Source organism: Cervus canadensis, chromosome 1, assembly GCF_019320065.1.
Source record: "Cervus canadensis isolate Bull #8, Minnesota chromosome 1, ASM1932006v1, whole genome shotgun sequence".
Taxonomy (NCBI): Eukaryota; Metazoa; Chordata; class Mammalia; order Artiodactyla; family Cervidae; genus Cervus; species Cervus canadensis.
The window spans coordinates 24,134,775-24,154,008 of NC_057386.1; the positions used below are offsets into that span (position 1 = coordinate 24,134,775).

The 19,234-nt window shown below is 52.2% G+C and overlaps 1 long non-coding RNA gene across 4 annotated transcripts in view; it reads left to right on the forward strand.

Annotated features, from left to right (window-relative positions):
* LOC122443126 overlaps positions 1-348 on the forward strand; it is a 61,842-nt gene extending 61,494 nt beyond the window's left edge. For all 4 annotated transcript variants that reach the window (XR_006269935.1, XR_006269931.1, XR_006269936.1 and 1 more), the window contains one exon: positions 200-348. This is a non-coding gene — a long non-coding RNA (uncharacterized LOC122443126). The remainder of the gene's footprint in view (positions 1-199) is intronic.
* Positions 349-19,234: the final 18,886 nt, after the last annotated feature.

The following is a 19,234-nucleotide window of genomic DNA, read 5'->3' on the forward strand; positions in this document are numbered from 1 at the left end:
TACTCCATAGAGTGATGAAGTCTACAGTATTGAATTTCTTCTTCCTCTTCTTCTTTTTTATTGAAATACAGTTGGTTACAATGTTGTGTTAGTTCCAGGTATACAACAAGGTGATTCAGATATATACATATATATATATATATATATATATATATGAAACATGTATATAATGTATTTTCCTGATTCTTTTCCATTTTAGGTTTTCTGACTCTTCCATAAATTCCTTCTGCTGTATAGTATAGGTTCATATGGTCAAAGCTATGGTTTTTCCAGTAGACATGTATGGATATGAGAGTTGGACTATAAAGAAGACTGAGTGCCAAAAATTGATGCTTTCAAACTGTGATGCTGGAGAAGACTCTTGAGAGTCCTTTGGACAGCAAGGAGTCCTTTGGACAGCAAGGAGATCAAGCCAGTCAGTCTTAAGGGAAATCCACCCTGAATGTTCATTGGAAGGACTGGTGCTGAAGCTGAAGCTCCAATACTTTGGCCAACTGATGTGAAGAACTGACTCATTGGAAAAGATCCTGATGCTGGGAAAGGCTGAGGGCAAGAAGAATAATATTCCACTGTATAGAAATGTGACATCTTCTTTATCCATTCATCCGTTGATGGACATTCAGTTTGCTTTCATGTCCTGGCTACTCTAAATAGTGCTTCTGTGAATATTGAGATGTATCTATCTTTTCAAATTAGTTTTTGTCTTTTCCAGATGTATGCTCAGGAGTGGGATTGCTGGGTTGTATGGTAACTCTATTTTTAGCTTTTTAAGGAACCTCCATACTGATTTCCATAGTGGCTGAACCAATTTACATTCCTACCAAGAGTGTAAGAGGCTCCCTTTTCTTTACATCTTCTCCAGCTGAATTTCTTCTTAAAATTATAGCAAATATAGCTTCTTATTTGAGGTCTTGTTGATTGGAAATCCAGTAGATGCCCCAAGTAGGTAATGAGGCATTTCTGTTTCTGACAAGGAAAGCCATGTCAGACTTGTACTTTTTGGATAAAACCAAGGTATGTGTCACTCTTAGTCCTCCACCTGCTTCCTCTGTTGCTTCTCTACCAAAGGAAAGGGTTAGTCCTCATCTCTTGGGCTCTTCTTCCCACACCAGCAGCTCCTGTGATCAGGGGTTAGGTCCTTGTTACTCCCGTGCTCCCTCTCAGAGCAGAGAAGTGCTCCATCCAATCTGGGAAGTGAGTTCCCTGCCCCACCCAGAAGTCTGACCCCAGTCCCTTCTGCTGTGGCCACCACTATCTCCGTGCTCTGGTCTCCAAAGGAAACCTCTGCTGTAGAGCAGGCTCCCAACCCCCACGAGGCTCACCTGCTTGGCGCCTGTCCCAGGGGACACGGAGATGTTATCCCCGGGGGTATGGGCATCAATGGGGGCATTGTTCCCACCCTGTCCAAGCAGAATCAGGGAGGGACAGGACAGAGACTGGGAATGTCCCAGGTGCCACACAGGCTGGCTTTGTCCTCCTCTTCCTCCCCCTCCCACCCTGCCCCCACCCAAAACACAGACCTTTCCCTGCCCCCTTCGCAGGCTCCTCCATCGCCTGGGGCAATGCAGCTGTTGCAGGGGTGGGGTCAGGATAGCTTTGGGCAGCTCTGTGGGAGCAAGGTGTCCCCCTACCTGATGGCTTTGGAGCTGGGCTTCTGTGCAGGGAGGCCCAGCCCTTCTGCCCAACTTGTCTGCCTGTGGCACCCCTGTCTGGGGAGCATTGTCTGGGTCCTTGCCCTGGGCCTGCCCTCTCCATGTGCCATCCAGACCCAGCCCCAACTTGGCTGCCCCGTAGAGACTTCCCAGCCCCAATCACACGGATTTAGGCCCCCAGGAGACAGAACAGTTTGTATATAAAAATCAGGTCCCAAGAGCTGACCCCATTGTGGGGACTCCTGGATTCAGGTCCCAGCTCTGCTAGTAGCTGTGTGGCCTGGGTGAGTCATTGCACCTGGAGGTCTCTTTGGTCCCATCTATAAAATGACAGTGTTGGCCCATCTTCCCTAAGCTCCATGGTCTCCTCACTCAGCTGCCTCCTGGGAAGTGGTGACATGACTGCCCCGGGGAGAAAAGAGCCCCCATCCCCAGGCTTCTGGCTCTCCTTAACCTCCAGCCGTAGCTTTGTCCCTGAAGCGTGAGTGACAGCCACAGAAAGCTAATGGAAACCTGCAGTGCTGTGAGTGAAACTGATCTCCAGATCCAGATCCAGTTTCTCCTCTCAGCGGGCCCCAGGCCTCCCTTGCACCTGCTCTGGCCTCTTTGTACGTTAGGCCAGGAGCGCTGGCTGTCTTTCATCCGCCTCCCGCCCCATTCATGCCATAAGCCTGGGGCACCGCCTCCCGCCTCCTGGCTGGGGCAAGATTGCTGTAGGCTGGCCAGGAGGGCACCCCGGAGCCCGGCCCTCTCCCCCTTCCTCTCACTGGAAAGATCACAGGCTGGGGAGCAGAGGACAGGAAGGAGGCACTGTGTCCCATGGGACGTAGCAAGGAGAGTCAGCACTGGGGATTTGGGGGCTCTTTTGCTGAAAGAAGTGTAAATTCAAGAGGGCTTTTTGGAGGAGGGACAATTTCCCACATGGATTTAGCACATGTTTAAGCCTAGCAGTGCCTGTGAGCAGGGCCTATCTTTCTGGTCAGGAATGATCATGGTTGTTTATTTGTTTTTAAACTTTTAATTTTGTGTTGGTATAGCAGATTAACAATGTTGTTATAATTTCAGGTGGACAGCAAAGGAACTCAGCCACACGTATACATGCATCCATTCTCCTCCAAACTCCCTTCCCATCCAGGCTGCCACATAACATTGAGCAGAGTTCCATGTGCTACACCCTATGTCCTTGTTGGCTATCCATTTAAAATATAGCAATGTGTACATGTCCATCCCAAACTTCCTGACTATCCCTTCTCCACAACCTTCCCCACCAGGAACCATAAGTTCATTATACTGAGGGAAGTCAGGCAGAAAAGAAGAAATATCACGTGACATCCCTTATAAGTGGAATCTAAAAGAAGTGATACAAATGAACTCCCAAAACAAAGATTCACAGACCCAGAGAATGAACTCAGCAAATATTTATTGACGTTGACTGTACAAGTTATCGTTTTAGGTACTTCTTATATAGCTGTAAACAAAACAAAGCCTTTATTTTCACTGAGTTCATATTCCTGATTGGGGGTAAGGGAGACAGACCAAACAGAAGAGATGCTAGTTGGTTAGGAGAACTCTCCTATTTAGGAGAAAAATTGAAATGGATAAGGGAATAGGGAGTGACCAGATGATAGTTTTGATCTGGAATAGCAGGCCTCTCTGAGGATGTGACATCTGAGCAGAGAGCTGGGTGGACAGCTGATGGAAGGTATCTCGGGCAGAGGGAACAGTCAGTACAAAGGCACTGAGATGGGGAGAGCTTGGCGTGTTGAGAGAATAGCACGGAGCCCACTGCGGCTGGAGCAGATGAGTGGAGGGGAGGATGGTAGGAAATGAGGCTGAAATCGGATCCCACAGAGCCTCGTGGCAGTGACTCTGGATTTTATTGAGTGAAATAGGGGAAAACAGCCAGGGTGCCTCTCCTTTGGAGCCCCTGAAAGGCTCTAGCAATCTTCTCTTTCTTACTGCCTCCCAGGATTAGGGAGAAGTTAAGAGATAAATTTGGGGCTTAGGCATGTTTACTAGGTTTATTCATCCATCCATCCACCCACCTAAGCATCTATCCATCTGTCCATCCATCCATCCTCCACCCCTCCATTTACCCATCTACCATCTGTCCATCCATTCACCTCACTATCCATCTATTTGTTTGACAAATATTTATTGCATACCTACTCTATGTTACCTCTTTCTTTGGACAAGTAGCTTATTTCCTATATCTGTAAAGGGAGGCTGTGATAATGTGTTCTAACTTCAGAGACTTGGGAAGACTAAGCAAGACAGAGCACTTATATTGTTTAGCACAGTGCTGGGCATGCAGTGAGCCCTTCATACACACCCAGTTGCTATGTGACTAGTGGTTGGTATTTGCAAGCTCCCTCCACCTGCCTTTTCCAGCTCACTCCAGGGTGTCTAACTGTGCCCACCCCGCCTGGGGGAGCTCTCCCAGAGAGGGCATCCTGTTCCATTCTCAGAGTTTCCACTCTCAGAGTTTCCCTGTGCTCCTCTCCCTTCCCAAACTGCCCCACCCCTGCGGCCTGCCCTCCGTCTCCTGTCCCTGGTGTGGTGTCAGAGCTCCACAGAATGTTCTCTCTGGGCCTCATGTTCTAATTTGCCCTCTTTACTCATCAGCCGGCCTCTGTCTGCCCCAGCCCGTGGGCCACCCACTCGCCACCTCCTCCAGAAACATGTTGCATTGTCTAATGTTGAGCTCCAACTAGGGGTTCAAAAGCCTGAGACAAAAGCTTAACTTCTAGGGAGCAAAACCTAGTAAAAGCCCAGGCCTTGAAGCCCTTTGGAGTCACAGATGCTGAACAAATCCTGGCTGTTTTTCTTCGCTGTTGTTCCCTGCAAGTCTCTCTATGTCTCTGGGCCTCAGTTACTATATCTGTAAAAGAGAACAGTAACACTCACATAAAGCTCCTTCAAGAAGAACATGCTTCACAAGTCACTATTAACAGCACATACACACCCCACTGAAGCTGGGGCCTAGGGTGTGAATCCTGAAGATTGTGTTCAAATATGCATAGACTTTTATCTGGGGTGAGGGTTCATTGCTTTCATCAGATTCTCCAAGGAGACCTGAGCCAAAAAGGTGAGAACATGGCCAAAACTTAAAGACATTGAGGAAGTCAAGTTTGTCATTTATTCATTCATTTTGTAAAAATTCAATCATTCAGATATGTTTTTGGTACCTACTCTGTGCCAGGCCCTGTGGGAGAGTTGAAGACACACAGGGACTCTCCCACCCTTCAAGGTGTCCCCCTCTTAGCAATGGGGACAAGCCTAGTGGGGGCACTGCTCTTTACAGTTTATAGAGCACCTCCTTGGGGTCATCTTCAGTGATCCTTTCTGCTCCCCTGTGGGAGAGGCCATTTTACAGGTGATAAATTGAGACCCAGAGACGCAAAGTGAGCAGCCGGAGGTCACACAGCTGACATGCCAAGACTGAGAGCCCTGAACCCATGCCTCCCTCCTGGCATGTCCCCTGGCCACTGGAGATGGGACAGCTGCTTCCCTGGCCTGGGGTGCAGGGGCTCCCTCTTCTTTCAGCGTTTAGCACCATGTTGGCTGCTTCATCCTCTTCCTTCTCCTCATTTTCCTCCTCCTCCTGGCCTCAGCTGCTTGACGCAGCCCACCCTCCGCCCTCTACTATGGGAATCTGCAGGGCCCTGGCCTATTAACGGTTCCCTTCCCATAACACTTATCTGTTTTTCTTTTTCCCCCTGTTGAGGGATGCAATCAAACTCGTTGGAAGAGGCAGGCTGGCTCTGGAGTCAAAGATGTTGAAGGAGGGGTGGCTTGTGCATGAGGTAGAATGGGTGGGGTTGTGAGAGATGGAGGGCACCAGCTATGGGACCCTCCCTCCCCACACAGCTTCCCGGGCCCCCACAGCATGCAGTCTTTTTGATGCTGCTGAGGATAAGCCAGGCCTCAGCCCACGCGAAACTGTTCACACACACCTCCGGCTCCAGGCGGTCCCTGAGACCTCATCAGGGCTGGCTCTGTGCCTAGGTCCCAGCCCAGGGCGCCGGGCAGCAGTGAGGGGTGGGAGGCCCAGCGTGCTCCAGTATTTATTTATTTGAAAGGCCCAGCATTTACATACACGGGTTCTGATTACCCCCAGGGCCGGGAGGAGGGGGACGCTGCTGCCTCGGCCTTTGATGTTCCAGAGCAGAGATGATGAGATGGCGCTGGGAGTCACTGCTGCTGTGGGGTGTGTGCTTGGGGGGAACCCTGTGATGTCACTTCAGGAGCCCAGGGATGGCAGGTATGGGGGCCAGGCCCAGGGGTGACTAGAAGCTGTCAGAAAGTGGGAAAGAGGAGGGAGGCCCCTCTTGGGCTGGACGCTTGACCCACAGCTGCATAGCACCCACCAAGACCATAGCCATTGCCTGGGATTTGGGAGCACTTATGCCCTCCAAAGGCAGCAGGTTGAAGAGGAAGGGAGGAAGGAGGCGCCAAAGGCCTGTGGGCAGGGCCTCACCTCTAAAAACTCCATCCAGTACCTCCCATTCCCCATCCCCAGAGAGGCCTGGAAGATGAGGACAATCTCAAGGAGATCAATGTCTGCGTCAGGGGCATTGAGGTATAGGCCTGAGACCCACACAGAACCACAGAGACCCACCAAAATGGGCTCTGTGAGTTTGTCCCCAGCTCTCCCATACATGCAGAGGAACCTGGCAGGCTACAGCCCATGGGGTTGCAAAGAGTTGGACACGATTGAGTGACAAGCTCCCATACACCTCTAGGGAAACCAAGAGGATGAGTGCTGAGTGATGCAGAGTGTTTACTCCTAAGTCAATGAATGAAGGGACAAATGCAAAGACAGAAAGACAAGAATGCCTCAAGTGTGTCAACCATACTTACTTCTGAGAGTGTTCTATGGACTGGGCCCTGAAGTATGAATGAGTGAACGAGACACAGGATCCCTCATCCGAGGGCTTTACGGGAGGAGTGCAGATATAAGGAAGAGTTAGAAATGGGGGAGTCATTCTTTTTAGCTCTGTTATTGGAAAAAATGTCAACTATTGTTAAAGTTTAATCCCCTTTGCTTTCTCTCTCAATGTAGATATTTTTCCCTGAACAATTTGAGGGTAAGTTACATATATCGTGGCCTCTACCCCTAAATAATTTCAGCCTGTGTTTCCTAAGAATAAGGACATTCTCTTTCTTAACCACAGTATGGTTATCAATTTCATAATTTAGCATCAATTCAATATTTTATCTAATCTACCATCCGTATATATCCATGTTCCAATTTTAATTAGAACTAATTCAGTTGAGTTAATAACATCTTTTCCAGGATTTTTTGCCCTACAGGAACCGGGGAGGTCACAGAGCTAGGGAGGAGACACCCACCCAGAGCTGGGTGACAGCAGCCCAGGAGGGCAAGCTCCCGAGAGGGATGGAGGTGAGCCCTGGCAGGGATGAGGGGGGAGGGTCCCAGGTCTCAGCTTCTGGGTGAGCTCCCAGGTATCTGAGGAAGCTTCCTCTCACCGTAGACATCTGGGGACCGTCAACCCAGGAGACAGAAAACCCTGCATTTCAAGGAGGTTTACCAACCTGCACAGCCAGCACCCCATCAGTCGCACCTGCCACCCTCCCCAACACACAGCCAGTGGGTGGAGATGAGTGGGTAAAACATCGCGTCAGTTATTCCAGATGTTCCAGCCGGCGAGTCCCTGGCTCAGACAGGACCATAGAGGGCCAGTGGGAAGGTGATGGCCTGAGTTGAGGGAGCCTCTGGGATTTATGGTGGGTGGGGTTTCTACCCAGAGTTTCCCTGGACAGCCCACACCCACCTCTCCCCTGAGGCCTCCTCTAGAAACAGGCCCCCCAGCCCTGATACATCCCTATGCCTAGAACAGGGCTCGGCACCCAGTAGATATCAATCAATATCTGGAACAAATGAACGGCTCTTCTTTCTATTCAGGAGACCAGATTAGTACTTGGATTTTGTGGCTTTGGGTTGTTAATCCTGGGGTCTGAGACTCTGCCCACACGCTCCATCCATTGGCTAAATCCAGCTATCTCCACGCACCAGCTATTGGAAACAAACGGAACTAGAGAGAGAAAGCCTGATGGGGCAGAGAAGAGTCCCAGGAAAAGCAGTGATCACCTGGTCTTTACGCCAGATGAAGGCCCAATGGGTATGGCTTGTAGCGAGAAGATGCATGATTTCACATCAAGAAGGACTTCCTAATATATATTTTGTTGAATCTTGGATGGTTTCCTTGTTGACCTGTCCAGAGGCAGAGGGATGCCAGAGATGACTTCTTGACCCTCCCAGATGGCCCTTTGGGGCCTCCCAGGCCCAGCCCAAGGCTTTGCCCACCAGGCGTGGGTGGCGGGACTGTGGATGGTTGGCTTTAGCCTGCATCCTTGGTGTGCGCCAACCAGGCCAAAGGTGCCCCACGCACTGTCTGGCCTGGGATAGTGTCCAGACTTGGTCCCCAGGGTCCTCCCACCCCTGCTGGACAGCGGCCTCTCCCAGTGACTCAGCCCTGACGTCGTGGGGCGAGCGGAAAGGCCAAGGGCGTGGGAGGTGGTGGCTCCCTCCCTCCTGTCCTCACCTCCCTGGGCTCAGTCCCCATAACCTCCTTCCTTCCCACCACCCCTACCCTCTCTCACCTCCTTGTGAGCTTCCCATGAGCCCATGCGCCCAGGGTTGTTGTCCTTCCTGTGGACACATGCCTTGTGCGTCTTGGTATGTGCCGGGCCACTGCGGCTCATGAAATAAAAGAAGCACAGTGTGAGAACTCCTGGTCTAGATCCCAAGGCCCCTCTCCTTACCTATTAGGGGTGGAATGGGTCACCTTTCTTGGGTGATTTGGGCATTCTTGGTTTCACACTGGGGCTTCTCTGTGCCCCCAGGCCTTGGATCTGCTTGTCTATCCCATGCCCTCCAGGACCTACTTTAGGTGTGTAAGCTTAGCTTTCTGTGTTCCTTCAGATGGGAGAGAGTCCCTGAATTCGTACCTGTCCCCTCTGCAGGATGCCACACGCAGGCCTCCGACTCTGTCCTGCCTACACGCCTCCCAGCCAGCCCCCACTTCAAAGTCCAGAGGCAGCAGGAGCTAATTACATGCCCCCCACCCCCCTCGCTCGTTAAGTGTCATTAGCCCCAGTTTACAGATGAGGAAACTGAGACTGGGGAGTTGGAGGACGTCACCCCCTACATCCCCACCCTGGTCCCTGAGTCAGGACTGGCACGAGGTCTGGGGACCTTGCCAAGACCCTTCCCTGGAGAAGCTGGGGGTCCAGTGCGTATTCTAGCTCCCACTTCCTGCCTCTCCTCAGCCCTGCTCTCCTTCCCTTGAAGCCAGCTGTGGGTTTGAATAGACATCTGTGGAGCCGCTGGAATGGGGTGGCAGGAAGCCTCTCGGAAGTCTCGCAAAGGCAAAATGCAAATGAGCCCCCCAATTAGTATCGAGTCAGGGCGGTGGCACTTTAGGTAATAGGACTTGGGGAGCAGAGGGACCCCCCACCCTCCTGCTCATGAGCTTGCCAGAGGCCCCCGCTCTGGGAAGAGGTTGGTGATGTTGTCACCCTGAGCGGAGCTGGCTGGGTGGGGCTGGGTGGGATGAGATGGGGTGGGGAGGGGGAGAGTGCTGACACTGGCAGGACTTCGGAGGGCACCAAGCTGATGCTGTCAGCAAGGACCGCCCTGCCCTCAGGGGTGAGGAAGAAGCCTGCATCTCAGCCCTCCTGGGGCAGGCAGAGGCTCCCTCTGTGGTCTGGGAGCATAGCCAGCTCCTTGACCCGGTTTGACTCAGCCAACTGGGGCCTAGTGGGCTGTGAGATCTTTGAGACACCCCCCGACAAAGGGGAACAAGGCCCTTCTTTTTATAGACAGGGAGAAGAGGTCCAGAGAGGGGAGCGATTTGTCCAGCTGGTTCTGCACAGAACATGGGGAACAGCAGAGACTTTGGAGAATACAGTCAGCGGAATCGGGGCTCCTGAGGGAAAGTGAAGGCTGGGAGTGGAGAAGTGTGGAGGCTGTAGCAGGGAAATGTGTTGCTCATGAAGCTGTAACCTCCTCAAGTGCTGGGATTTATGGTCAGTTTCTTCCACGGCTCCTATGGACAGACGGTATGCTGGGTCTATGGCAGAAGATAAATACTTAGCTGATCACTAGCTGAGCTTTGTAGTGCTGAGACGAATGTTCAGGGAGGGCGACGTACTGCAGCCAGAGCGATGGAGGGCAGACTTCAGGAAGAACTTTGTACTTTTGTGGATGAGGCCCTCTGAGATAAGTGCCTAACTAACACAGGAGCTGGCCTTTGGCCCTGTCCGCTACCCTGGATCCTCCTCTGGGGTGGTATGTGGGGCTGCCTCTGATATCCACTCAACAGGCTTCTTCCTCCACACTGTCCTCACCACGGAATGAAAAGCCCGTGGACTTTGTCTGCCATCCTGGGAAGATCCCACATCCAGGAAGATTAGGCATGGTGACGTCACCGCAGCTTTGGACCAGGTGTACGGGTGTCCCTGGTTGAGCCTTCACCCCTGCAACTGCGGGGGGTCTCAGCTGAGGTCTCACAGGGGAGCTGTGGGGAGAGGCAGAGTCAGGAAGCAGAAGGAACCAGAATAGAAGAGCCTGGCTCCCCACTTCTCCCGTCTATCCCTACCTTGTCACCCTAACAGGCCTCCCCAGCATATGATGTGTCTCTTCAGGCTCCTTTTGGCTTGATGACTCCTCGTCAATGGTGAGAGCTGGAGGATGTGACCTGGGGAGGAGAAAGCTCAGGGCAACTGGCTCTGTGAGCTCAGTGGGGGTGTCACAGCCCTTCTTAGCCCAAATGAAGAGCTTGGACCTGAGCAGTGGCTTTGACAGGGATAAAGGATCCCACCTACTCCAAACCTGAGTAGAAGGACAATTCGGGAGACAGAGTTAAATTGCTGCAGGTAAATCAAGGGGGCGTCCAGTGTGGGCCTGCTTCTGGCCTCTGTGTCCCCTCCCCTGGGGACAGCTTCTCCCTCCTCAGTCCTTATCAGCAGATGCTCAGGCTCTCCCTGGGACATGGCTTATGCACCTTGTATTATTGTCCATGGGCTACTGCCCACCTTCTTTCTTAGAATTTAAAACCTTTAAGGCAGGGACCAACTTCTCTGAGACTGGCTGCCTTAGGTATAGATGTGTTAGAGGTTGAGTCTCATGTGGCCTGAGCTGCCACAACTCTCTTAACTGTCCCAGTCTGGGGGAGTTTGGAGACTTCCCCCCTGAAGGCCCAGCTTCTTCCATTTGGCCTGGTGCACAGAGCTCGGGCTCTGGTCCCAAAGCCAACCTGTGTGCCACAGGCCTCCAGTGGAGGCATATCTCCTCCCTGGGCCCCACCTTCACCACATCATCTCCAGTGTCCCATCCAGTTTGAACATTACATCAAAATCTATGCTCAGACACTCATTTGATCCCACCATCCTTCTTTCATTCATTTGCATGCTTGTTTGCATAAATCTGCATGGAACATCTAACAGCATCTGTGTTTTTCTGTTGACCTGCCTTTGCTTCGATTTCTGGTTTTATCTTTCTCCTAAATGACATGAACAAGGAAGGGGTGCAATGGACAGAGGCCATGTCTTATCTCTGTGACCCCATCAGCTGGCACAGGGCCTGTGACATAGTATGCGCCCTATAAATGCTTGTTGAAGTGAAAGTGCTGAGAAGAGTTGCTGGGTGGGTACCTTGTAGGACGGGGGAAGCAGGAGGGGAGCGATGGGGAGGGCCTGACTGGGGTGGGGAGAGTGATGAGCAGCATCAGGGAGGGATGTCGGTCAGTGTCTGCATCCCTAGATTCACCAAGAGGGTGAAATGGGTCTGGGAGCCAGGGCACGGGGAGTGATGGCTGCCCAAGGTCATGTAGCCAGTTGGTGGCAGAGCTCACACTTCAACCTAGACTGATGCTGAGAATTTTAGAAGTAGGACTTGGAGGGAGGGGGCCGAGTGGGAGAGGGGGAAGGGGGGCTCTCTTCTTCCTGTGTTACCTCCTCTCAGACCGGAAGAGGAGCTGAGTTCACAAGGAGTCAGAAACCAGCCTGTGAAAGACTCAGAATCCAGTTGGAAAGGTGAAAGGGCGGCATGCCCTGGTCCTGCCATCCCTCTAGGATCCGAGAGGGGTTCTGAAGGGAGTGAAATTCTCTGCCCTCGAGGTCTTGGAGACTCAGGGGCTGCCTGGTGAGGTCAGCTCTGTGTGGTGGCAGAGGACCTCTCAGAAGTTCTCCATCCCTGTAATCCAGGAGAGAGTCCAGGAAACAAAGAAAGGGACACACCGGGCCGGCCCCCTCCAAAAGCTGGCATTCAGGCAGCCTGCCACTCCTCAAACCATTCTCACTGACCAAGGTCATCTGGGGCTGGCACCTGGGGGAGGGCTGGGAGATTGGGTTACTTCAGGCTCCTACCCCTTCTGAGGGGATTAGACATTCACTCCCATTGGTGGCCCAAGGCAGAAGGCTAAGGGGCAGGCTCTGAAACTAGAGGTGTGGGTCAGGAGAGGTGCTGAATGCACTGTTCAGGGGATGAGGCCAGGCCCTCTATCCCACACCCTCACCCCCATTTCACTGACCCTGCTTATGGACCTCTAGGCCTCTCTGAAGGGATAGGTGGGGATCCCCAAGGTCTGAGCCCCTATCCCTTGCTCAGGACTCTGTTGCTTTGACCGGACACCATGGCTCTCTGGATGGATGCCCTCCTGAAGGGAGAATAATCAATCCCTGAGCATATCAAACTCACACGGTCTGCTTGCAGGGAGCTCTCCAGAGTGATGGGGAAGAGACATTAACCAATCCAATGGGGGAGATAAGACACCAATGTACTCAGGATGTAGATGCAGGAAGACAGGAGAATGTAGATGAAATGAATATTGAAGGGCTGGCTCACAGAGAAAAGGGTTAAATAGAAATTGGATTGGGAATCCCAGCAGATAGCATGGGAAAAAAGGAGCCTGGAACCAAGGAGGGCAGGAAAAAGGGATGTTGCCTCAGACAGGAGAACAGCTTAGGAGGGGGTGAGCGTGCCAGGGGGCGAGAGCCCTGAGCTGAGGAGAATGGAGCTGAGGAGGACAGTACAGGGCTCTAGGAGCTGCCAGAGGAAAGCAGCCTAGGAGAGAAGAGGAGGATGGAGGATGTGGAGCCGGGAAGATGGTGTCTCGGTCGCAGGCAGAGAGGCTGAGCGGGTGGAGAGAGGACGCTGAGTCCTCCCAGGGCAGAGGGAAGGGTGGAAGGGATGCAGCGGCCCAGAGGCAGGCCTGGCCTGGAGCCCTGACCGCACTCCCCCTCTCCCGGGCCCATCCCGGCCCACCCTGGCTCTGCCCAAGGCCAGCCGTATCCTGACCCTCAGCTTTCCCCAAGCAGAGCCAGCCCCAGCCGGTGCCCAGAGAGCAGGGTGCCGCAGCTGCTGTGAGGGTTCAGCGTGGAGCCTCGGTGGGGGTTGATGGGAGACTGCCAGGCGCCGCTTAATAGGATTTTAATTATACAGCTCCAGCAAGAATTTTTTCCCCCCTGGGCTTGGGCCCTCACAGATACCTCCATCTCCACCTCAGCATCTTCTCGGCGCTGGCAGCCTGCGTGCCCGGGCCTCCGCTGCCCGCCCCCACCCACTGTGGGGGACTCTGGCTATCTCCTGGGGGTCCCGGGGAGGGCTGGCATCTGCCCCCAGCAATCGTGGGGAGGCCACTGGCACTTAGGGAGGATGCTGCTGAGGGGTGGGTGTGGGGAGCTCCTCCAAGGTCTGCATCCAGGGTGGAGTGTGGCTAGAACTGACTTTGGCTGAGAGGGGGTGCCCAGCACCCTGCCATTACTGCCGACTTGGTGCTCATTTTCCCAGAGTGACTGTGCGCCAGCCACACCAGGTCTTTCCACAGTGAGTGTCTCATGTGAGGCTTGCCACACCAGGGCCTCCAGGAGGCAGGCAAGGCAGATAGAATGATAATCTCCGTTTTATAGATGAGGACACTGAGGCCCCATGAGTTCAAGTGACTTGCCCAGGGACACAGTGAGTAAGGAGTCTGGATTCCACCTTCTGCCGGTGACCCTGTGCTGCCACTCCCCGCCCCTCCAGAAGGAGCCACATGCGGGCCCTTTGTCTAGAAAGCTCTCCTCCCCTCACCCCCTTTCTATCTCCCACATACCCTTTAGGCATGAGATGTCCCCGCCTTCTAAAAGCTTGGTTCATACTCCCACAGCCCCTGCATTTTGGCACCATAGCCCATCACACATGCTGGACGACCCAAAAACTGTCTGGACTGCTATTAATCCAGTAGTTCCTTGGCCCATGGAGACAAACTCACTCCTGATGCCCCTGGTCAAGCGTTCAGAGTCTCCCCCACGACCTGTACTCTGTAGAATGACCCCTGACCTCTCCCACAGTTGGCCTGTCCCATCCACCTGCCCCCGAAGCCTTGCAGTCAGGCCAGAGTTAGCCACCAGTGTGGCAAGGTGACAAATGGACTTTCTTAGTGGTAGCACTTTGTCTGAATGAGGCATTTCTTTCTTTTTGGTCTTTATTATACTTTAGCACCTATTTTTTTTTTTTTTTTGGTTTGATAATAATTTTAGATGTACAGAAAAGTTGCAAAGATAAAACAGAAAGTTCCCATACACTTTTCCCCATACTGTATGTACACAGAAAGTTTCCTTGGGTTGTTAACACTCTGTACCGCTCAGGTAACTTTGTCCCAGTGAAGAATCAAACACTGGTACATTTCTGTTAACTAAACCCAGCACTTTATTCAGGACTCACCATTTATTATATATTTTTAATTCCACAAGTACTGGATGAATGCATTCTTGCATGAGTTTGCACAGTGTTAGAAAATAAACAGTAAAATAATGATGTCCCTTCACCCGCTTCCTCCAAGGGTAATCCTGCCCACTCTGCACAGACACTTTCCTGCTGCCCCTCTCAGCACACCGTGGGTCTGGAGCCCTGGCAGTCAGTATGCTGAGCGGCCAACGTGGGCAGTGGCTCCTGCCTGCCTCTTTCCCCTGCTGCAGTGACTGCCCTTCTCTCCAATTCCTGCCCATCCCTCGAAGCTCTGCTCAAGTCATGATGCTTCTGAGCAAATCTGAGGACCTCTCAGCCCCCATGAGCATGCCTTCCTCTCATTTGTCCATTCAACTTGACCGACAAACAGTCGGGGGTGATGACAGAGCTCCCTACCCACTACTGCTCCCTGCCTGACTCCTGGAAAGCAGGAAGCAGCAGGTAACGAGGCTTCAGGAAAGCCACCTGGATGTCATCGGCAGTGAGCAGTGGCCCCCAGTACTGTGGGGGAGCAAGTAGGAAGGTATAGAACACTCAGTGGCTGACCTCAGGGCCCCCCGCCCCCGCAGCCTGTGCAGGAGGCACCCACACTTCCTGGCCTGGCTCCTGGATAACCGTGGCCCACAGAACTCAGGCCAGGCCCCTCTGGCTGCCCAGAGGGTGCTTCAGGCTGGGAGAGGGGAGATTCTGGATCAAGTCTCTGCTCTCCCTTTGCCAAATGGGGCTTCTGTTCTTTTCTGCTGGAGGCTGGGGGATGGCCAAGATTCACTCAACTCACTCCAGCCAGAGGAAGAGGCTGTATCCCAGGCTTTTCAGTCCCATCCAGACCTCAGTCCATGGCGAGGCCTAGAGGTCCACTTGGACCTATTGGGTCAGCCTACCTGTCCCCATCAAAGCATCTTCTGCTTACCGCTCTGCCTCCCCCAGCCTCCTGGCAACTGCCACCCACCAGTATCAGAGGACTTATCCTGTCCCACCTATGCCAGCCGCCCTCACCTTATGCTTTCCCCCAAGGCCCTAGGAACAGACGGGGCTGGGGCTGGAAGGGGACTGATGCCTGCAGTGGCAACCTATCACCTGAGGAGCTGACCATCCTGACCTGCCACTGGTCAGTTCATCCATCCCCCTGCCTCAGCACTGTGACTGCCTCTGCCAAACTCAGGAAAAGAAGAAAAATTGGGTGAAGAAAATGGCGGCCATCCTACCCGACGTCTGTTCTTTCCATTGTCCAGCCTTCTCCTGCAGTCTCATAGGCTTCCCCTGGCTGCCCAGGCCTTCAAGTCAGAGAGGCCAGGGCAAGAAAAAGGCCCTGGAGGCAGGAGGAGTCCTGGGGTGAGGACCAATAGAGGGGAGGTCGCCAGGGAGGAAAGGACAGCGGGGGGATGCCTCAGGTGTGTGCTCCTGTTTACTGGGTGAGGAGTGGTGGGCCCCCCAGGCTACCCTGCGCAGGGTCTGCGGCAGGAGGCTATAGCCCCGGGGGATCCGGGTCTCCCGCCCTGTGGGCTCCAAGCCTGGGAGAAGCTGTGGAGCTGGACAGCCCCAGGGGGGCGGGGGATTGCCGCGTCGGACCTGGATGCTGTGGCACGAGATGAAAGGCCAGGAGTGGGGCTGTTGGCAGACGGACAGGCGGGCGGAGGCGTGGGGTGGGGGGAGGGGAGATAACCATCTGCAAGGGCTGCCAGGTGTAGACATGGTGGAGTGCGGAGGACGCGGGCGGAGTTTTAGCCCTTGGGATCAGGGCAGAGAGCCTGGAGTTGGAAGAGTTCCCTGTGAGGTCATCTTGTCCAGCCTGATGCCTCCAGGCGCTTGGCCCCAAACCAAGCAGGCCCTGCCCGGGGATGCTCCTCCCTGGCCCCAGCCTGTCCTCCACCTTGCACCCATCTTGAGCAGAGCTGCCTGAGGTCTAACTCTGATCCGCCTCTTCACACTTACAGGCACTGCCCCATGGGGATGGTCAGCCAACCGAGGCATCTGGTTCATCACTTGCTATCTGCTGGAGAATATCGAACAGTTTAGGACTGGGTCCAGCTTGGTCATCTTTCGTCCTTGATTCGGAATTTCGCTTACTTTAGCTGTATGTCCCCTTACCCCATCTTGGAGAGAAGATTCTAGGGACCATGGAGAAAAGGAGAAAAAACTTTCTTCCTAAATATCCCTCTTAACCTTTCTTCACCATTTAACACCCATACCAACGTATCTGTCCAGGCTTCCATCTTTTCTTACCCAGAAATTATTTCAACAGGGCCCCTGAAAAGTTCCCCCAGACTCCTTATTTCCCTCTAATCTATTCCCCAGAACGTCCATAGTGGTCTTGCTAATGTGAGGATATAACCATGCCGTGTCTCTGCTCAACACCCTTCAATGAAGTACTGCCCTTAGAATCAGCAAGAGGGCCCCCTGCTCCAGGCCCCTCAAAACATGAATACGGCACTGGTGTGATGTTTGTTGAAACACCCATGGATGCCTAGATTATGCAGGATCTGGTGCTGAGCGCTGCATGGCACAACCCAGAACTTTAAACACCTGTTCTTGTGATTAACACTGATCACACCAGGATGGTCTTGCTCTAAGATTGGGAAACAAAAAGCAACTATGTCTGTATGCCATCCCAGTGTGCCTCTATGAGTGACATCAATGAATGTTGTGCAAGTGCTCAGGTGAAATAAAAAGTAAATGGATATACTTGCTAAATCCTTCCTTGCAGCTAGCATTCATGCAATGTTATTTTAAAGAAAAAATTCAAGAATAATGCAATGGATTCTTTTTTTTTTTTGCAATGGATTCTTATATAATAAAATTTCCTGGTAGTATCAAGCATCCATGTTCCTGCTTCTCTTTGAGTTCTAGAAGTACACACAAATTAGCATAATATTCAAAACAGATGCACATTGCATGTGAGAAACATTTTATTATACTAAATAATTTATTGAACAATTTACATAAATTTAAGTCTACATGTATCATACATGAAATTTGATAGTGAATCTTTATACTGGCAATTCAATGGGCACTGAACATTGGAATTACCAAACATTGTATCTTATAAAAATATCTCTTCATACATAGTTATATTTATAAAATTTTAAATTAAGCATTTAGATTTACTTTAATAATTCTAATTTACTGTTTTTATATTCATTAGCTATAATTTATATTTTGCCTTTTAATTGTTATATTAGAATATTTTAGTCATAATAATATTCAGCCATATAAAATCCATGGCTTTATACACATTTTAAATTTTTATTGTTATGAAGGCCTACTTGTCAAGAAAGGCAAGAAGAACATTTTATTTAGCAGTTTAGTATCTTGATCTGTAGGCCTCCATTTGGACTGTAGTCCTGGGCCCTGCACACTTTAGGGATGGATGGCCAGCTTCATTGATACCCATTTCCTGCTGGACTCGGCCTGGTCCACAGCGGCCTCCGTAGCTTGGCCTCTGCCTGTGCTTCCAGTCCCATCGCTGGAACACACTGTGCCCACCCCGTGCCTGAGATGACCTCTCCTCCCCTTCTCATCTCAGCCCACGTGTGCACTCCGCCAGCCCCAACAGGCAGGTGGGTACACTTGCAGATGCCCCGTGCAGTTTGGCAGTCATCTGTTAAGGCAGCTCTTCCACCATAAGGAGAGGTTGTAGGCTGCCTCCTCCATGGATCAGAACCCTCTCATAGGCAGGAGCCTTGCCTTCTCTCTCCTCAGAGGACAGCTCTAAACATGTTGGGCCCCCAAAATTTGTTGAGCAACTACTATGTGCCATGCATCATACTGATGTGCTTCACCTCCCTTTCTCTAGACAACCATGACCTGTCTCTCAGGGAAGCATCAGAGACCATCTAGTCAGTCCTCCCATTTGACAGAGGAGGAAACTAAGGCTCAGAGAGGAGTGACTTGCCCCAAAGTGAGTGAGAGGCAGAGCCTAGGCTGGAGTTTGGGTCTCCTGACTCCTTGCCCAGTGGGCTCTCTCACTATCCCTGGGACCTCCAGGGCAAGGACATTCTCTGCCCAGAGCTAATGGAACCTACATTCCAAGTCCGCAGCATGATAGCAGGTCCCTTGGGAGAACTTCCTGATGCTGCCATCCTCTGTGCCACCGTGCCCTGCCCCCCTCCCCCCGCTGGTGCATAATGCAGAGCAGCAAGGGAACTACATGGGCTCAGTTCTGCCTCAGTCCCCCTTTCTCCCGTGGACTGGAGAGCCTGGTCTCCCTGTACCTTGCTTCTGCTGGCCCAGCCCTCTATCCTCTGGGTCCCTGAGTCCCTCCAGCCTTCAGGTCCCCTAAAGCTCAGCCCCTGGGATCCCGCTCCCTTTAACCCAACATCCAGAAGAGGAGTCTGGGACAACCCTCAGGACTAGGAAATGAGAGGCTGGGTTCCTTATTTCCCTCTACTTATTTTTTCATCATCATCATCAATGTCCTCACAATAACAGATGACATGTCAGCGCCCGCTCTGCATTAGTGGCTCGCTTACCAGTTAATACTGTTACTATTTTCCAGCTAGAAAAACTGAGGTCAGAAAGGCTGAGTGAGGCCTAAAGGTGCCCTATTAGAAAATGACAAAGGGGCTGATTCTGTGGTTTGTGAAAAGGGCACAAAGCCAAACAGTTCCACCCTATCTCCCTTGTGGCTCAGCTGGTAAAGAATCCGCCTGCAATGTGGGAGACCTGGGTTCAACCCCTGGGTTGGGAAGATCCTCTGGAGAAGGGAAAGGCTACCGATTCCAGTACTCTGGCCTAGAGAATTCCATGGACTGTATAGTCCGTGGGGTTGAAAAGAGTCGGACATGACTGAGCGACTTTCACTTTCCACCCTATTGAGCCATAGCCC